This window comes from Pocillopora verrucosa, chromosome 12, assembly GCF_036669915.1.
Source record: "Pocillopora verrucosa isolate sample1 chromosome 12, ASM3666991v2, whole genome shotgun sequence".
Lineage (NCBI taxonomy): Eukaryota > Metazoa > Cnidaria > Anthozoa > Scleractinia > Pocilloporidae > Pocillopora > Pocillopora verrucosa.
This window is the reverse complement of record NC_089323.1, coordinates 10,417,535-10,435,111: the sequence shown is the minus strand read 5'-3', so window position 1 is coordinate 10,435,111 and position 17,577 is coordinate 10,417,535. Positions and strand designations below refer to the sequence as shown.

Sequence of the window (17,577 nt, the reverse complement as noted above, 5' to 3'; positions counted from 1 at the left end):
ATGTAAAGAAAAGTCATTTTTATTATATCAATATGGATAGTATTTTGAGATCACTAGTGATCCATGCCATCTGACTGGCTCTCATGGACATGATGAACATCATAAGATGGAATAATTATGAGGATGTGACTAGAACTTAATCAATACTGCATATTACGGTAGTTACTGCACCATATCCTCATGAAAACGAACAAGTCACATTCTCATTAACCATTGAGTAAAGTATGAAGATACTTACAACCTGATTTGTTCCACCAAATCCACATGAAAAGTGATGAGATAGTATTATTTTTTAAATAAACGTAATCATCTGAAAAGTCAATTTATTCATTTCTATACTAAAGAGTTAGTAGAATCCTTGATTGAGCTCTCAATCAAAGAAAGGACATTCCATTAAAGCCTTAATTTGCAAGTAAAATAAAAAATCACCACATTAAGGGATGCTCACTAAATATCTTGAGAACGATTATTGTAAAGCAGCAAAACAGCCAGGCTGATATTTTGAACTCATTTTATTCCGGTCAGGTACCATTAATATGAAAGGAAATCAGGTTTATTATTATAATAATAATAAAAATTATGAGATATTGTGCAAAGAAAACTCATTTTTATTATATCAATAACAATAGTATTTTGAAATTACTGGTGATCCATGCAATCCGATTGGCTCTACTGGACATGATAAACATCATAAGATGGAATAATTATGAGGACCTCATTAGAACTTAATCAATACTGCATATTACGGTAGTTACTGCACCATATCCTCATGAAAAGGAACAAGTCACATTCTCAGTAATCATTAAGTAAAGTATGAAGATACTTACGTTCTGATTTGTTCCACAAAATCCACATGAAAAGTAATGAGATAGTATTACTTTTTTAATGAAAAATAATCATCTGAAAAGTCAATTTATTCATTTCTATATTGAAGAGTTAGCAGAATCCTTGAGAGAGTTCTCAATTAAAGAAAAGAGATTTCATTAGAGAAAAAAAACCTTAATTTGAAAGTAAAATGAAATCAACACACTAAGGGATGCTCATTAAACATCATGTCAACGATTAGTGTAAAGCAGCGAAACAGCCAGGCTGATATTTTAAACCCATTTTCTTCCGGTCAGATAGCATTAATATGAAAAGAAACCAGCTTTTTTCGTATGAGTAAAGTGGTTGCGTTCCTTTACCAAAGAATATATCAGGGACTCAAATGATAATAATAAATTTTATGAGATATTATGTAAAGAGAAGTCATTTTTATTATATCAATAAGAACAGTATTTTGAAATCACTGTTGATCCATACTATCTGATTGGCTCTGATGGACATGATAAACATCATGAGATAAAATTATGAGGACGTGATTAGAACTTAATCAATACTGCATATTACTGTAGTTACTGTACCATGTCCTCATGAAAAGGAACAAGTCACATTCTCATTAACCATTAAGTAAAGTATGAAGATACTTACGAGCTGATTTGTTCCACAAAATCCACATGAAAAGTAATGAGATAGTATTACTTTTTAAAGAAAAATAATCATGTAAAAAGTCAATTTATTTATTTCTTTATTGAAGAGTTAGCAGAATCCTTGATAGAGTTCTCAATCAAAGAAAAGACATTCCATTAAAGAAAAAAAACCTTAATTTGAAAGTAAAATGAAATCACCACACTTAGGGATGCTCATTAAATATCATGTCAACGATTAGGGTAAACCAGCAAAACAGCCAGGCTGATATTTGAAACCCATTTTATTCCAGTCAGATAGCATTAATATGAAAGGAAATCAAGTTTTTTTCGTATAATTAAAGTGGTTGCATTCCCGCACCAAGGAATATATCAGGGACTTAATTATGATGATGTGATTAGAAATTAATCAATACTGCATATTACGAAAGTAGATTCCATTAAAGGAAAAGAACCTTAATTTGAAAATAGAATGAAATCCCCACACTTAGGGATGCTCATTAAATATCATGTCAAAGATTAGTGTAAAGGAAAACAGCCAGGCGGATATTTTAAACCCATTTTATTCCGGTCCGATAGCATCAATATGAAAGGAAATCAAGTTTTTTTCGTATGATTAAAGTGGTTGCGTTCCCGCACCAAAGAGTATATCAGGGACTTAATTATGATGATGTGATTAGAAATTAATCATTACTGAATATTACGGTAGTTACTGCACCATATCCTCAAGAAAACGAACAAGTCACTTTCTCATTAACCATTAAGTAAAGTATGAAGATACTTACAAGCTGATTTGTTCCACAAAATCCACATGAAAAGTAATGAGAGTATTATTTGTTAAAAAGAAGTGATCATCTGAAAAGTCAATTTAATTTATTCTGATATTGAAGAGTTAGCAGAATCCTTGATAGAGTTCTCAATAAAGGTAAGGAGATTCAATGTAGGAAAAGCAACAACTTTCATTTGAAAGTAAAATGGAATCACCACACCACGGGATGCTCGTTTAATATCATGTCAATTATTTATGTAACTCAGCAAAATAGGCAAGCTGATATTTTAAGCCGATTTTATTCTGATCAGATAGCATTAATATGAAAGGAAATCAGGTTCTTTTGGTATGATTAAAGTGGTGACGTTCCCGCACCAAAGAATATATCATGGACTTAAATGATAATAATAAATATTATGGAATATTATGTAAAGAAAAGTCATTTTTATTATATCAATAAGACTAGTATTTTGAAATCACTGGTGATCCATGCTATCTGATTGGTTCTTATGGACATGATGAACATCATAAGATTGAATAATGATGAGGACGTGATCAGAACTTCATCAATACTGCATATTACGGTAGTTACTGCACCATATCCTCATGAAAAGGAACAAGTCACATTCTCATTAACCATTAAGTAAAGTATGAAGATACTTACGACCTGATTTGTTCCACAAAATCCACATGAAAAGTAATGAGAGAGTATTATTTTTTAAAGAGAAGTAATCATCTGAAAATTCAATTCATTTATTTCTAAATTATTAAAAAGTTAGCAGAATTGAAGAGTTAGCTGAATCCTTAATAGAGTTCTCAATCAAAGAAAGGAGATTGCATTAAAGGAAAAAAGCCTTAATTTGAAAGTATAATGAAATCACCACACTTAGGGATGCTCATTAAATATCATGTCAACGATTAGTGTAAAGCAGGAAAACAGCCAGGCTGATATTTTAAACCCATTTTATTCCGCTCAGTTAGCAATACTATGAAAGGAACCATATCCTCATGAATAGGAACAAGCCACATTCTCATTAACTATTTAGTAAAGTATGAAGATACTTAGAAGCTAATTTGTTCCACAAAATCCACATGAAAAGTAATGAGATAGTATTATTTTTTAAAGAAAAAAAAATTATCTGAAGAGTCAATTTACTCATTTCTATATTGAAGACTTAGCAGAATCTTTGATAGAGTTCTTAATAAAAGAAAGGAGATTCCAAACAAAACCTTAATTTGAAAGCAAAATGAAATCACCACACTAAGGGATGCTCATTAAATATCATGACAACGATTAGTGTAAAGCAGAAAAACGACCAGGCTGATATTTTAAACCCATTTTATTCCGGTCAGATAGCATTAATATGAAAGTAAATCAGGTTTTTTTCCTATGATTAAAGTGGTTGCGTTCCTGAACCAAAGAATATATCAGGGACTTAAATAATAATAATAAATATTATGAGATATTATGCAAAGAAAAGTCATTTTTATTATATCAATAACAATGGTATTTTGAAATCACTGGTGATCCATGCAATCTGAATGGCTCTCCTGCACATGATGAACATCATAGGATGGAATAATTATGAGGACGTCATTAGAACTTAATCAATACTGCATATTACGGTATTTACTGCACCATATCCTCATGAAAAGGAACAATTCACATTCTCATTAACCATTAAGTAAAGTATGAAGATACTTACAACCTGATTTGTTCCACAAAATCCACATGAAGAGTAATGAAATAGTATTATTTTTTAAAGAAAAGTAATCATTTGAAAAGTCAATTTATTCATCTCTATATTGAAGACTTAGCAGAATCCTTGATAGAGTTCTCAATGAAAGAAAGGAGATTCCATTAAAGAAAAAAAACCTTAATTTAGAATTAGATGAAATCACCACACTAAGGGATGCTTATTAAATATCATGTCAAAGATTAGTTTTAAGGAAAACAGCCAGGCGGATATTTTAAACCCATTTTATTCGGGTCAGATAGCATTAATATGAAAGGAAATCAGGTCTCTTTCGTATTATTAAAGTGGTTGCGTTCCCGCACCAAAGAATATATCAGGGACTTAAATGATAATAATAAATATTACCAAATATTATGTAAAGAAAAGTCATTTTATTATATCAATAAGGATAGTATTTTGAAATCACTGGTGATCCATGCCATCTGATTGGCTCTCATGGAGATGATGAACATCATAAGATGGAATAATTATGAGGATGTGATTAGAACTTAATCAATACTGCATATTACAGCAGTTACTGCACCATATCCTCATGAAAAGGAACAAGTCACATTCCTTTTAACCATTAAGCAAAGTATGAAGATACTTACGACCTGATTTGTTCCACAAAATCCATATGAAAAGTAAAGAGATGGTATTATTTATAAAAAAGAAGTGATCATCTGAAAAGTTAATTTAACTTATTCTGCTATTGAAGAGTTAGCAGAATCCTTGATAGAGTTCTCAATCAAAGTAAGGAGATGCAATTTAGTAAAAACAACAACCTCAATTTGAAAGCAAAATGAAATCACTACACTAAGGGATGCTCATTAAATCTCATGTCAATGAATTAATGTAAATCAGGAAAACAGACAGAGCTATATTTTAAACCAATTTTCTTCCGGTCAGATAGCATTAATATGAAAGGAAATCAGGTTTTTTTCGTATGATTAAAGTGGTTGCGTTCCCGCACCAAAACATATATCATGAACTTAAATGATAATAATAAATATAATGTTATATACTGTAAAGAATAGTCATTTTTATTATATCAATAAGGATAGCATTTTGAAATCACTGGCGATCCATGCCATCTGACTGGCTCTCATGGAGATGATGAACATCATAAGATGGAATAATTATGAGGATGTGATTAGAACTTAATCAATACTGCATATTACAGCAGTTACTGCACCATATCCTCATGAAAAGGAACAAGTCACATTCCTTTTAACCATTAAGTAAAGGATGAAGATACTTACGATCTGATTTGTTCCACAAAATCCACATGAAAAGTAAAGAGATAGTATTATTTATAAAAAAGAAGTGATCATCTGAAAAGTTAATTTAACTTATTCTGCTATTGAAGAGTTAGCAGAATCCTTGATAGAGTTCTCAATCAAAGTAAGGAGATGCAATTTAGAAAAAACAACAACCTCAATTTGAAAGCAAAATGAAATCACTACACTAAGGGATGCTCATTAAATCTCATGTCAATGAATTAATGTAAATCAGGAAAACAGACAGAGCTATATTTTAAACCAATTTTCTTCCGGTCAGATAGCATTAATATGAAAGGAAATCAGGTTCTTTTGGTATGATTAAAGTGGTTGCGTTCCCGCACCAAAAAATATATCATGAACTTAAATGATAATAATAAATATAATGTTATATACTGTAAAGAAAAGTCATTTTTATTATATTAATAAGGATAGCATTTTGAAATCACTGGCGATCCATGCCATCTAACTGGCTCTTATGGACATGATAAACATCATAAGATGGATTAATTTTAATGATGTAATTAGAAATTAATCAATACTGCATATAACAGTTACTGTAGTTACTGCACCCTATCCTCATGAAAACGAACAAGTCACTTTCTCATTAACCATAAAGTAAAGTATGAAGATACAAGCTGATTTGTTCCACAAAATCCACATGAAAAGTAATGAGATAGTATTATTTGCTAAAAAGAAGTGATCGTCTGAAAAGTCAATTTAGTTCATTCTGATATTGAAGAGTTAGCAGAATCCTTGATAGAGTTCTCAATCAAGGTAAGGAGATTCAATGTAGGAAAAACAACAACTTTCATTTGAAAGTAAAATGGAATCACCAAACCACGGGATGCTTATTTAATATCATGTCAATAATTAATGTGACTCAGCAAAATAGGCAAACTGATATTTTAAGCCGATTTTATTCTGATCAGATAGCATTAATATGAAAGGAAATCAGGTTCTTTTGACATGATTAAAGTGGTCACGTTCCCGCACCAAAGAATATATCATGGACTTAAATGATAATAATAAATACAATGTGATATAATATAAAGAAAAGTCATTTTTATTAAATCAATAAGGATAGCATTTTGAAATCACTGGCGATCCATGCCATCTGACTGGCCCTCATGGACATTATAAACATCATAAGATGGATTAATTATGATGATGTAATTAGAACTTAATCAATTCTGCATATTACAGCAGTTACTGCACCATATCCTTATGAAAAGGAACAAGTCACATTCCTTTTAACCATTAAGTAAAGTATGAAGATACTTACAATCTGATTTGTTGCACAAAATCCACATGAAAAGTAAAGAGATAGTATTATTTATAAAAAAGAAGTGATCATCTGAAAAGTTAATTTAACTTATTCTGCTATATTAAAGAATATATCATGGACTTAAATGATAATAATAAACACAATGTGATATAATATAAAGAAAAGTCATTTTTATTAAATCAATAAGGATAGCATTTTGAAATCACTGGCGATCCATGCCATCTGACTGGCTCTCATGGACATGATAAACATCATAAGATAGATTAATTATGATGATGTAATTAGAACTTAATCAATTCTGCATATTACAGCAGTTACTGCACCATATCCCCATGAAAAGGAACAAGTCACATTCCTTTTAACCATTAAGTAAAGTATGAAGATACTTACAATCTGATTTGTTCCACAAAATCCACATGAAAAGTAAAGAGATAGTATTATTTATAAAAAAGAAGTGATCATCTGAAAAGTTAATTTAACTTATTCTGCTATATCAAAGAATATATCATGGACTTAAATGATAATAATAAATACAATGTGATATAATATAAAGAAAAGTCATTTTTATTAAATCAATAAGGATAGTATTTTGAAATCACTGGTGATCCATGCCATCTCATTGGCTCTCATGGACATGATGAACATCATAAGATGGATTAATTAATTAGGATGTGATTAGAAATTAATCAATACTGCATATTACTGCACCATATCCTCATGAAAAGGAATAAGTCACATTCTCATGAACCATTAAGTAAAGTATGAAGACACTTACAAACTGATTAGTTCCACAAAATCCACATGAAAAGGAAAAGGATTTTATTAAGTATTAAAAGAAAGTAATCATCTGAAAAGTTGATTAAATTCATTCTCATGTTCAAGAGTTAGCAGAATCCTTGATACAGGACTTAAACGAGAATAATAAATATAATGTGAAGAAAAGTCGTTTTATATATTTCTTATATTAATAATGGTACTATTTTGAAATCACTGATGATCTGTCCTTTTTATTGGGGTTTCATGGGCGTGATAACTTTATAGGATTGATCAATTATGAGGATGTCTTTAGACTTGATCGATAATGCACATAACGGTAGTTATTGCACCACATTCTCATGAAAAGGAACAAGTTACAATCTCATTAACCATTAAGTAAAGTATGAAGACACACACTGATTAGTTCCACAAAATCAACATAAAAAGTAAAAGGATATTATTAATTATTAATAGAAAGTAATCATCTGGGAAAATTGATTTTATTCATTCTTTTTTTGAAGAGTTAGGAGAATCTTTGATAGAATTCTTGATAAAAGTAAGGAGATTCAAGTTATCAATATGAGAAAAGAGTCATCTTAAAAGTTATGATTCGGTCAAAGCTTAGATTTGCTACTAAAAGTACTGTCTCTGTGAGTTTGATAAAAACATTCATATGTAGATAATAAGATCATTCCTATCAAACACGGGATAACAGCACGCAGACACGTAAAAAGATAAAAGATATGAAACTTTTTAATGAAGAAAAGAATCATCTTGGAAATTGTTTCAATCTGTTTGTTCATCGAGTAGTCAGGCAGATTCCTTGATAAAGGACTGTCCCTGATTTTTATAAGAGTATAAATCCATATGAATTATATACATCATTTGAATTTTGATCAATTCTGTCAGTAACTAATGTCAGTAATACTAAATTGTTCTCTAAATCTACCATATTTGAACAGTGTAACAAAAGAAGTGGAAAATGTTTCTTTGAAGTTAAACGAAAGCTACTTAAATATTCCATCTGTCTCCACGACGAAAAGAATCTCAAAATTAAAAGGAAAGATACAATAAAACCGAGGCCATTAAAAATAGGAAAATTAGGAGAGAATTCACAGCTCTGGCATAGAAAATATACCTATCTTAATAACAGTAAATCAGATTGGGAAATAAAAGTGGAAAAGTAATAAAAAGTTTCTGCTTATCTATGCAAGATTGGTGTGGAAACTATCGTATGAAAGGAAATTAAAATTACGAGTATAAACTCAGCTGCCAACTACTATGGGAACCAATTTTTCCAGAAAGACCATTAACAATTATATTTACCTAAAAATTTCACTAGTAATGAACAACAAAAGTACCGACATGCAGATGCATAATGAGAGCAAGTACAAAGCAAAAATCTCTTAGTTTACTTCTCAAAAGCTGCGGTGGTTTTTTATGTTTTTTTTTAAATTTACTGGAATGAAAGAACTTGAATGAGCTCGAATAAATCGGAAGTGGTTAAATGTGAAAAGTTTATGAATAAATATGTTCCAAACCAAAATATGTTCTTCTTGTGTGCCCTTATGTCGTATTTCTTATTGCGCGTAACCTTCTAGTAACAGACCTGATGTTACCATTTGCGTCGGTGTGAAATGTTGCGGACAGGGGCACAGCGATAAGCACTAATATCAATAGACTGACTTAGTGCAACTTCTTTGTTCTTTGGATAACGGGAAGGCAAATTTCCTGCACGAGGCTGCACTGAACCTTCACTGGTAGAGACGTGTCCATTCGCTTTGACATTCTTTCCTTGGGGTATAAATGTTCCTGTCAAAGGCACTGAAGCTGAACATGCTTGCTCTTGCTGATTTGCTGATTCTTTTAGAGTAACGGTGTTGTTATCAAGGTCAATCATAGCTCTGTTTACTTGGAGGAATCGCGACCAAGGATGGCGTCATAAGCGAGGTTCTGCACGACCCGGAATTCACAAGGGAACTGACTTTCCTTAAGATATAACGGCAAGATAATTGTTCTTCGCAGTAGGTTGTCTTTCCCAGTCTGAACTGCAGAAAAGGGAACGTGACCGTAGATCTCTTTTAAAACTTCTTCTTTTATAGCTGAAACGCTTGCACCAGTATCCAACACTAGACGAACAGGTTTTCCTGCCATTTTGCCTTTAGTGATCAGGTTGGTAGGGTACGTGTCTGCTTAATTTACGCGGGGTAGCTGGACACTTAACTGAATTGGCATTTGTAACTTTCTTGGATTCTGGTTTGAATTTCTACCTTGGTCACTGGCTCGTGTCGGTTTCATCTTCTATAGTAAGTTAGGGTGGTTTGTGGCGTTTCCTGACTCTCGAGTTGTGATACAGTCCCCTCAGCATCCGATAGGTTCTCTTCTTCGTAAGTGGAAGATTCTTCTGGTTGACGGTAAGTTGGTTGGATAGCACGATGTAGGATCTGTCTCTCCTTCCGGAAACCGTCATTAGATTGGTTACAGTTGCAGTAATAATGAATATGGCTACGGCGTCCACATCGATAACATACCGGTTTAGTCTTGAAACTGTACTTCCTCCATTTAAAACTGACTTCCTGTTTAGGCTGTATATTCCGGACGATTCCATCTAGCTTCATTCCAAGCTTGTTAATTTGCTCTTGCATGTCAAACATCTTAAAGTCTGTGTCTGGGAATCTGCGAGGAACAGGATAAGGGCTGAGATTGTCAGTCTTCAAAGCATCGACTGGATCTGATAACTGGTAGTCGGGGGGTTTTCTGTAAACTGGGTAATTTTCCGTCAAATAGGTCTCTGATGGACTGTTCACCAATGGCAGACATGTTTGCTCTGGTGTCTACAAGTAGCCCTGAGTCTTTCTCATTCAACTGGGCGGCAACCGTGAGAACACGTGATCTCGGCTCATCGGACGTGATGTTACATTGGTCAGCGGTAGCTTCAATGGATTCACATGGGGTCTGGTCAGGAGCCGGGACACTGGGTGGCGAATTTTCCTCACATCCGGCGGAAATACTTGGTTGTGATAACACGGAGGGGTTTGCAGCTGAGATGACTGATTTAGGTTCACATCCGAAGGAAGTGCTAGGGGCTGGCAGAGAGGGATCTGGGACTGCCATGACTGATTCAGGTTCACATCCGGCGGAAGTTCTAAGGGTTGGCAGAGAAGGATGTGGAACTGAGATGACTGATTCAGGTTCACATTAGGCGGAAGTCCTAGGTGGTGGCAGAGAGGGGTCTGGAAGTGGGTTAACTGCCGCTGCACTCTCGGAGTTTACAATAGCGTCAATCAAATCAAACATTGTTCCCGTAGAACATACGAGACTCTTAAACTGCTCTGGAGTAGCTCTAGTAGATTCACATTTCACATGGCATTTAGGATTCGTTTTCTTCTTGGGTTTTATTTTCTTCCTTTCTTTGTGGACTTTCACTCGTGCCCAGTCGACGGCTGGTCATCCCTAAGTTGGCTCTCGTTCCCAGGCTTCCTGGCGACGTATCGCCAGGATAGTCAGTGGTGGGTGTGAGAGTGTAGTCATTTGCATACGCGTCCTGAACTATTTGCTGGCAAGCGCCCAGTGGTCGTTTTAGAGCTGAAAAAATCACGTCTGTTGGCTCTCTTCCCTGCACTTTGTAGTATCTGGCTGCTTCTGCGTAGAATTGCAGCCCGTTTTGGACCTGTTGATGGAGTCCTTCATCGGCTTGGGAGTCACGCTCACCGAAGTCCATTTCGAGAAACTCGCGTGCGATCTGTGGGAACATATCTCCTTTTACCGGAGCCAGAGGGTCGGGCTCATGATATTGACCATCCACGGCGGCCAAACGAGAACTTCTTGGATTTGCAGAGGGTAATTCGTCTCTTCGTTGTGGCTGATTATAACGTTGCGTTGAGGATAACTTCCGCTTTCTTGGCGATGTTGGTAGTTTGGTTGGTACCGCTCAAAATTCTGACTTGGTTCACGTGGAGACCTCTGGTTACAATTCTGCTGTACATGACCAACTCGCCCACACGAGTAACAAATAGACAGTCGTTCTCGTGTGCGCTGTCTTGGCGGATCTTCACGGTTGTTTTGATTTCTCCTGGCCAGGTCATTTATTCGAGCATCCATGCGTCGGAAGAATTCTTCCAACTTAGCTTCCACGCGTTGGATTTCATGTTTATAATCCGGAGTCCCCCGTCTTTCTGATTCTGAGTAAGCTGTGAGGGGCGCGACGGACTGCTTTGGCGAGTCGCCAGTGGAACCTTGGGCCTTGGTCAAGAGTTCATTCAACTTGGAGAAAAGAGTCAGTTCTTTTGGGTCTTCAGACTTCTTTCTATTGTTGTTTGCTAACAGGGCTTCGAGCTGAGCTAAAACGAGTCTTCTCTCTGTGTAGTGTTCTTGTGGGATTGTTTAATTATGGCTGAAACTGCCTGGTCTGATGCGGAAGACTCCCGATTACTTGGACTGGTATTGGATGTCGATCTCAATAATCTTTCCTGCAGGACAATCCGTGATATGTCGTCTTCGCGTCGCTAGGATAAGGATTGCTAGATTGAGTTAATCAACTGGGTTGTGTCTTCTGCGGCAGCATATGTCTCAGGTTCTTTCTTTAGTACCTCGGCTTGGATGTCAGGTCTGAGGCCCTGAATCAAATAACTCAATTTATCTTCGTCGCGTAAATCGAGACAGCTAAATTTGTCGTTCAGGTCAGCCAGTTATTTTTCAATCAAATTGTTCAATTTGAACCCTGGCGTCTAACTGAAAGTTCCTGTCGTAACCTTAATGAGCAATGTGTTGGCGAAAACCTCCCTGTCAAGGCATTACTCAAACATCTGAAGGAGCTTTGTAAATCGCTTGGAAGATTGTAGTAATATAACTCAGCTGGGCCCTGGAGATGTGGAGCTAACTGGATGGCTGCTTGATCGCTTTCTGGATTGACTTTTCTGTTGGTTAAATAAAGATTAAAACGCTGGAGCCGTGGATCTAAGTTTTCATTCTCCTAGCCATGGAACAGTGTAGGCTTCGCCAAGGCTGGTTCAGTTACAGCTGCCCCTTCCATTGCTGTTTAAAATTGTCTACACATTTGTTGCTGGATATCCATAACTTGTCTTTCGGAAATCGCTCATTTCGTCAGAGTTCATTTGCATATCGTGTCGAATGTTGATGTCTTCGTCGCTCAACGGGTTGCTTCGCTCGAATTCACTATCAGGTTCTTCGCACACACCTTCGTTCGCGACAGCGTTTTCGGCACAAAATTCTTCAATAGCTTCTGATTCTGTCTCGCTTGTTTCGTCTTCAGAGTCACAACTCTAATTGGACTCGAAGCGTAATCACTTTCGCGCTTTTGTTTGTTTTGGTTTTATGTGGATTATGATGGATAAAATTTTTTTAAATTTTTAGATATACGCGGTATATTTTATATTTTAGATCTGTGACATTTGTATTTCTTATTTTAGCTTTTAATACTTTTTATTTTTTACGAAGGACCTCCCTGAAAACCACGTATTTACGTAACGGGCGCTTCCTCCTTAAAGATTGTTTATTATTATTATTATTATTATTATTATTATTAGTATAATTATTATTATGTAATGTATGCTTCTTCGTACCAACGCGTCAAAATTCGCTGGTGAATTAATTAACTAGAAAAGTCTTCTGTGTAGTGATCCTTCGATCTCGAACAACAAAAGTACCGACATGCAGATGCATAATGAAAGCAAGAACAAAGCAAAAATCTCTTAGTTTACTACTCAAAAGCTACGGTGGTTTTTTTTTATTATTATTATTTACTAGAATGAAAGAACTTGAATGAGCTCGAATAAATTGGAAATGGCTAAATGTGAAAAGTTTACGGATAAATATGTTCCAAACAAACACACGGAAAAATCAGTAAATTTTCCCGTAACAATATTTCTAGGGTGTTACTAGGGGAGATCTTGCTGGTATTGAATTTCGTTCTAATTGGACCGATATTGATAACTTGCTGTGGACTGTGAGTGACGTTACGTTACTTTTTTAGTGAAAATTGAAAATCATGGGTGTTCAACACTCATATCACCAACGGCGAAGCTGCGAGTGATATTTAGTTGGAAGTTGTCCTAAAAGCCCTGCGGAAACCATGCTATTTATCATTTGATAAAGGGGGTCAGTTTCCAAAGAAACTGGGTTGCCGCGTCGGTGAGGGAGTATAACAAGATAATTTTGGCTTTATCAAGTGAGTTGATAATGTAAATTGGCCACCGCAAAGAGTTTCAAGGTGACTTTCGAGCGCTAGCCCTTCTTCACAGAGAATGGAGGAATTGTGGGTTGCGTGTGTGTTTATATGCAGGAAATGGATAAATAAGAATACATTAGTTGAATGAAGAGCATTCGTTGATACCGCGGGGATTAAGAGTTCCGATTTGAAAGATAAATAGTTCTTCAAGAGTTTTGCGGCTTTCGAAACTGCTTAGTTGTAAGGAAGGTCGCAGACTGCCCTGTGCTCACTCGTAATTCCCACGGTATCAACGAACGCTCTTCATTCACCTAATTTATTCTTGTTTTTCTCGTCACCCTGTTCCCACCAATAGCTTAGTTCCATTTTCTACATATAAACTCACACACCACCCACAATCCTTCTTATAAACTTAGTTTATAACGTAAATTGGCCACCTTAAAGAGTTTTCTCAGCTTGAGGCATCTAATAAGACTTGTAACATATTATGTGTAGGCCATAAGAATAAAGCGTCAACATACTTAAGCATTGTACCCCAAATGACATCACTAATAGGAAAAAAATTTGTGGCTGAGGCATCCCTTTAGGGAAAATAAAATTATTTTTAAAATTAGTATCAATGAGAAACGGTAATCTTATTAGTTTATCCTATATATGCGGTATTGAACAAATGTGAGGTCACGAGGGCTAGATATTGGCCGAGTTTCTTTCTTGTGCTTTCATGGACGAGACTAAGTCGAGGTCAATGACACGGAAAAATAATGAGGCTAATATCCAGCCATTTAGGCCGAACAAGCTTAGTCAATAAAGGATTCATGATTAACAAAAAGATCGTCGCTTTATTAAGAATTAACACTCATTCATTTCGAAAGACTGGAAAGGAAGCCCCCTGTGTTTGTAGAAAATAAACCTACGAGGATCGTTTAAGTTTATCATTTATGTTATCTTGTTTTTTACCGTCTTTTGCCGCTTTTTGCGACCTTATCACCGGTATTGTCCAAACATAAGAAAGTTGTTTTTCTAAGTAATTTTTTTCTTGCGCTGAATCAAAATGGAAAATTCCCTGCGGACAAGATGGGCCCGCTCAGGTGGGCAATTAGAACACAGAATTCGCCTCATATTGCCCACGGGCTCTGCCAGCGATATTATAAACTCTCATACACACATCCATTTCATTTGTGTAATCTTGATAGCTTTTAGTTGGTAAACAAAAATAACTGAAATAAATACATTATTATTGAACACTTACTGAAAGATGGAGGCGTCAACTGAATTTGTTAATTTCCGGTTAAGTAATGACAATTTCAAACCACGCTTGTTGGCTCCTCTAATTTTACTGCAAAGTGGTTATCACATCAAAATACGTCATAAAAGCGCATGGGCTTCAGATCCACCTTAACACAAACTCACGTTTGATTGCATAAAACATTAACAAATGGCCTTTTCGTTCCGTTTGCTCTCAAGAAATTAGATTTAAACAGCAAATCCCAGAGCTTAGCCGATTTAAGTTTCAGGCCTAAAACTGAGTACAATATGAGCCACTTCTATCATTATTCGATGTAAATGTTCCTGTAGCTTGATGATTAAAGCCGAGTCTTACGTAACTTTTTAGATATCACCCGAACTTCCTGAAACAATTGCCAGCCACTTTGTGGCCAAATGTCTCACTCATGCCTCAATGTATTGCTTTTTCTAAAGACAAATGTCAGGCCAACGGTAAAATACCTCCCGCAATATTGTGCAAAGTGTGTTTTCCGCCTTTGATTTATTTTGATGTTTTTGGTCTTGTTCTGTTGTTTTTAACTCTTCATTTAGGTGATATATCATTGATTTCAAGTCGTGAAAGACGACTTTCAAGAAGGTAAGCTTGGAGCAAAGGGGCATCATTCTATATTTAGATTGCATGCGCAAAACATCTTTACGTTTTAATACCTTCATGTCAGTTTACTCTGGAGCAGCAAGCAGAATATCAGGTATCACTCACCCTGATTAAGAAAAAAAAAGAGAATACCTTATTTCAGATGTAAGCCAGCGATCTACGTGGGGAATGTTTTAAAATGATTGAAATTAGCAAGGTTCTTAGCACCATGCGTTTTAATTAGAAAACTGGGTGGAAGACCTCGCACCTCTTTTAAGGTCCATAAAATCTCAAATGGGCATAAAATGTTCCCTATCAAGTGCCAGCTTCTTTTTCTAGTATGGGTCATTTTGTGTTTATGAAAAGTGGTACATAAAGGGAAGCTCGGTCTATTTGAAGCAAAAGACCTGAACATGTTTTCTCAACTCCACCTGTTCACAAAAGAATGAATTAATTCTGAGCCAGGTTTCCTGCGAAGATTCCGGCTTAAACAACTGTCTAAAACTGACGAATATACATCACGCTTTTGAAATCTTTTCCCAGAACCTATCGTTTCCGATTTTCCAAAATTATTAAAATGAAGTATCAAGGCCAACGTCTTTAAAACATCATTACTGATATGGGAAAGACGTCCTATTTCTTTTTTTCAAAAATGGAAATTCACAGAATATTTTATATTTTATATATTTTATTTTTTATATTTTCACTTCTTTATCTAAAATGGGTCATTTTACGTCGATAACAACGGTACATTAAAGGGAAGCTCAGTCTACTTGATGCCAGAGGACTGTCAAAGTTTTTTTCTCAATACAGCTTTCAACCAAATAATAAACCAATTTTTGGTCACGTTTCTTGTGAAGATTACGGCTGTCTTAGACAGCCGTATCTTAAACTGAGTGGTATACATCACGCTTTTAAAACTATCAGGTCTGAACTCGTCATTTTTCATTTACTACAATTGTAAACTTGCAAGACTTAGCCTGTTTAAAATGTCATCACTGTGAAAGGGAAAACTTCCTTGAAGTTTTTTTTTTCGCATTTGAAAGATGAAAAATTAAAGAAAAACTACCAGCAAAACTAGACCGCATCAATACTCGCACCATGCATTCATGACAAAAAAAATAAAATACGTAAGTGTCCATTTACCTTTCAAAGTTGAGTTTCTTCGATGATGGAGTAATTTTCTTGCGAACTTAAAGCGTGACAGGCGCACAGAGGGCGCACAGTGCTAGTACTGTTTTGGCATACTATCAAAACAAATAAGTATTCAAGTGTTTGACGACCAATTATCAAGGCTATTGAAACAAAAGAGCAAAGGCTTACTAACAGATTGTCATCTTTTAATCAACTATTAATGAAAAGTTTCACTTGGAACTTAAATTAGCACAAACCAGCTGAAACCATACGAAAACAGAATTAACTTTATCCCGGGGAAGAGTCCATTTATCATCAATCGCTTTTACCTCGTCCGATCCCATATATCTATTTTATATTATTAAAGTAGAGCTCACAGAGCCAACCATACCTATAAAATTTGCTAGTAACTCATTAAGCCAAGAAAAAAGTTTTCAAATGACCGTACTACTGGTGGAATCAAATTTGAAGTCATTCAAATAATGTGCAAACATTGACCAATATATCTCTCTGTTCATCTGCTTTAAAAACAATTATTGCAAGGTTTATTTCGTTGTTCGATCTTCTCGTGAAAAATGGAACTTTCTCAAAATATCAAGCCTCGATGGCTTACTGCGTAGGACAAAAATTGTCAGATTTTCATACGATGAAATATGTTGTGTGCAAATTGCAAACGGCGGCGCATGTAGCATATATGAGAGATAATCAATTTTTTTTCTCAGCATCCGTCCTGAGTCGGACTGAGTTTCTCTTACAATAAATGCTCTAACCCCCAAAATGAGGCTTTCTTGCAATCAATTAATGTTTTGCATCGAGAAGTTAAAGAAAACGGGTTTTTTGCTGTCCATCAGGCGCCGAGCACAGTCACAATCGACAGAGTTGTGCTGTTGTTCTTTTGCGCTAAGCGCGTGTTGCGTCATCCTCGGAGACTCGGGCTTTGAGTCGGTTTCAAGTCAGGGCGTGAGGTAGGTAGACAGGATGATCTACCTAAGGTCTCTTCTGTCACAAGGAGTTCGTGGAGTTGTTGCTAGCACTAACGATTGAGTTTTATCACTAGCGATTGATATTTTAGCACTAATGGCTGAGTTTTATCACTAGCGATT

General features: G+C 35.4%; 1 long non-coding RNA gene across 1 annotated transcript; it reads right to left on the bottom strand.

The window, feature by feature from the left end:
• Window positions 1–13,999: 13,999 nt before the first annotated feature.
• On the bottom strand, window positions 14,000–16,568 carry LOC131783357 (uncharacterized). Its single transcript, XR_010715941.1, has 4 exons — window positions 16,487–16,568; window positions 15,415–15,467; window positions 14,732–14,818; window positions 14,000–14,063 (listed from the first exon to the last, which is right to left on the bottom strand). It is a non-coding gene; the product is annotated as an uncharacterized lncRNA (long non-coding RNA).
• Between the last annotated feature and the right edge of the window lie 1,009 nt (window positions 16,569–17,577).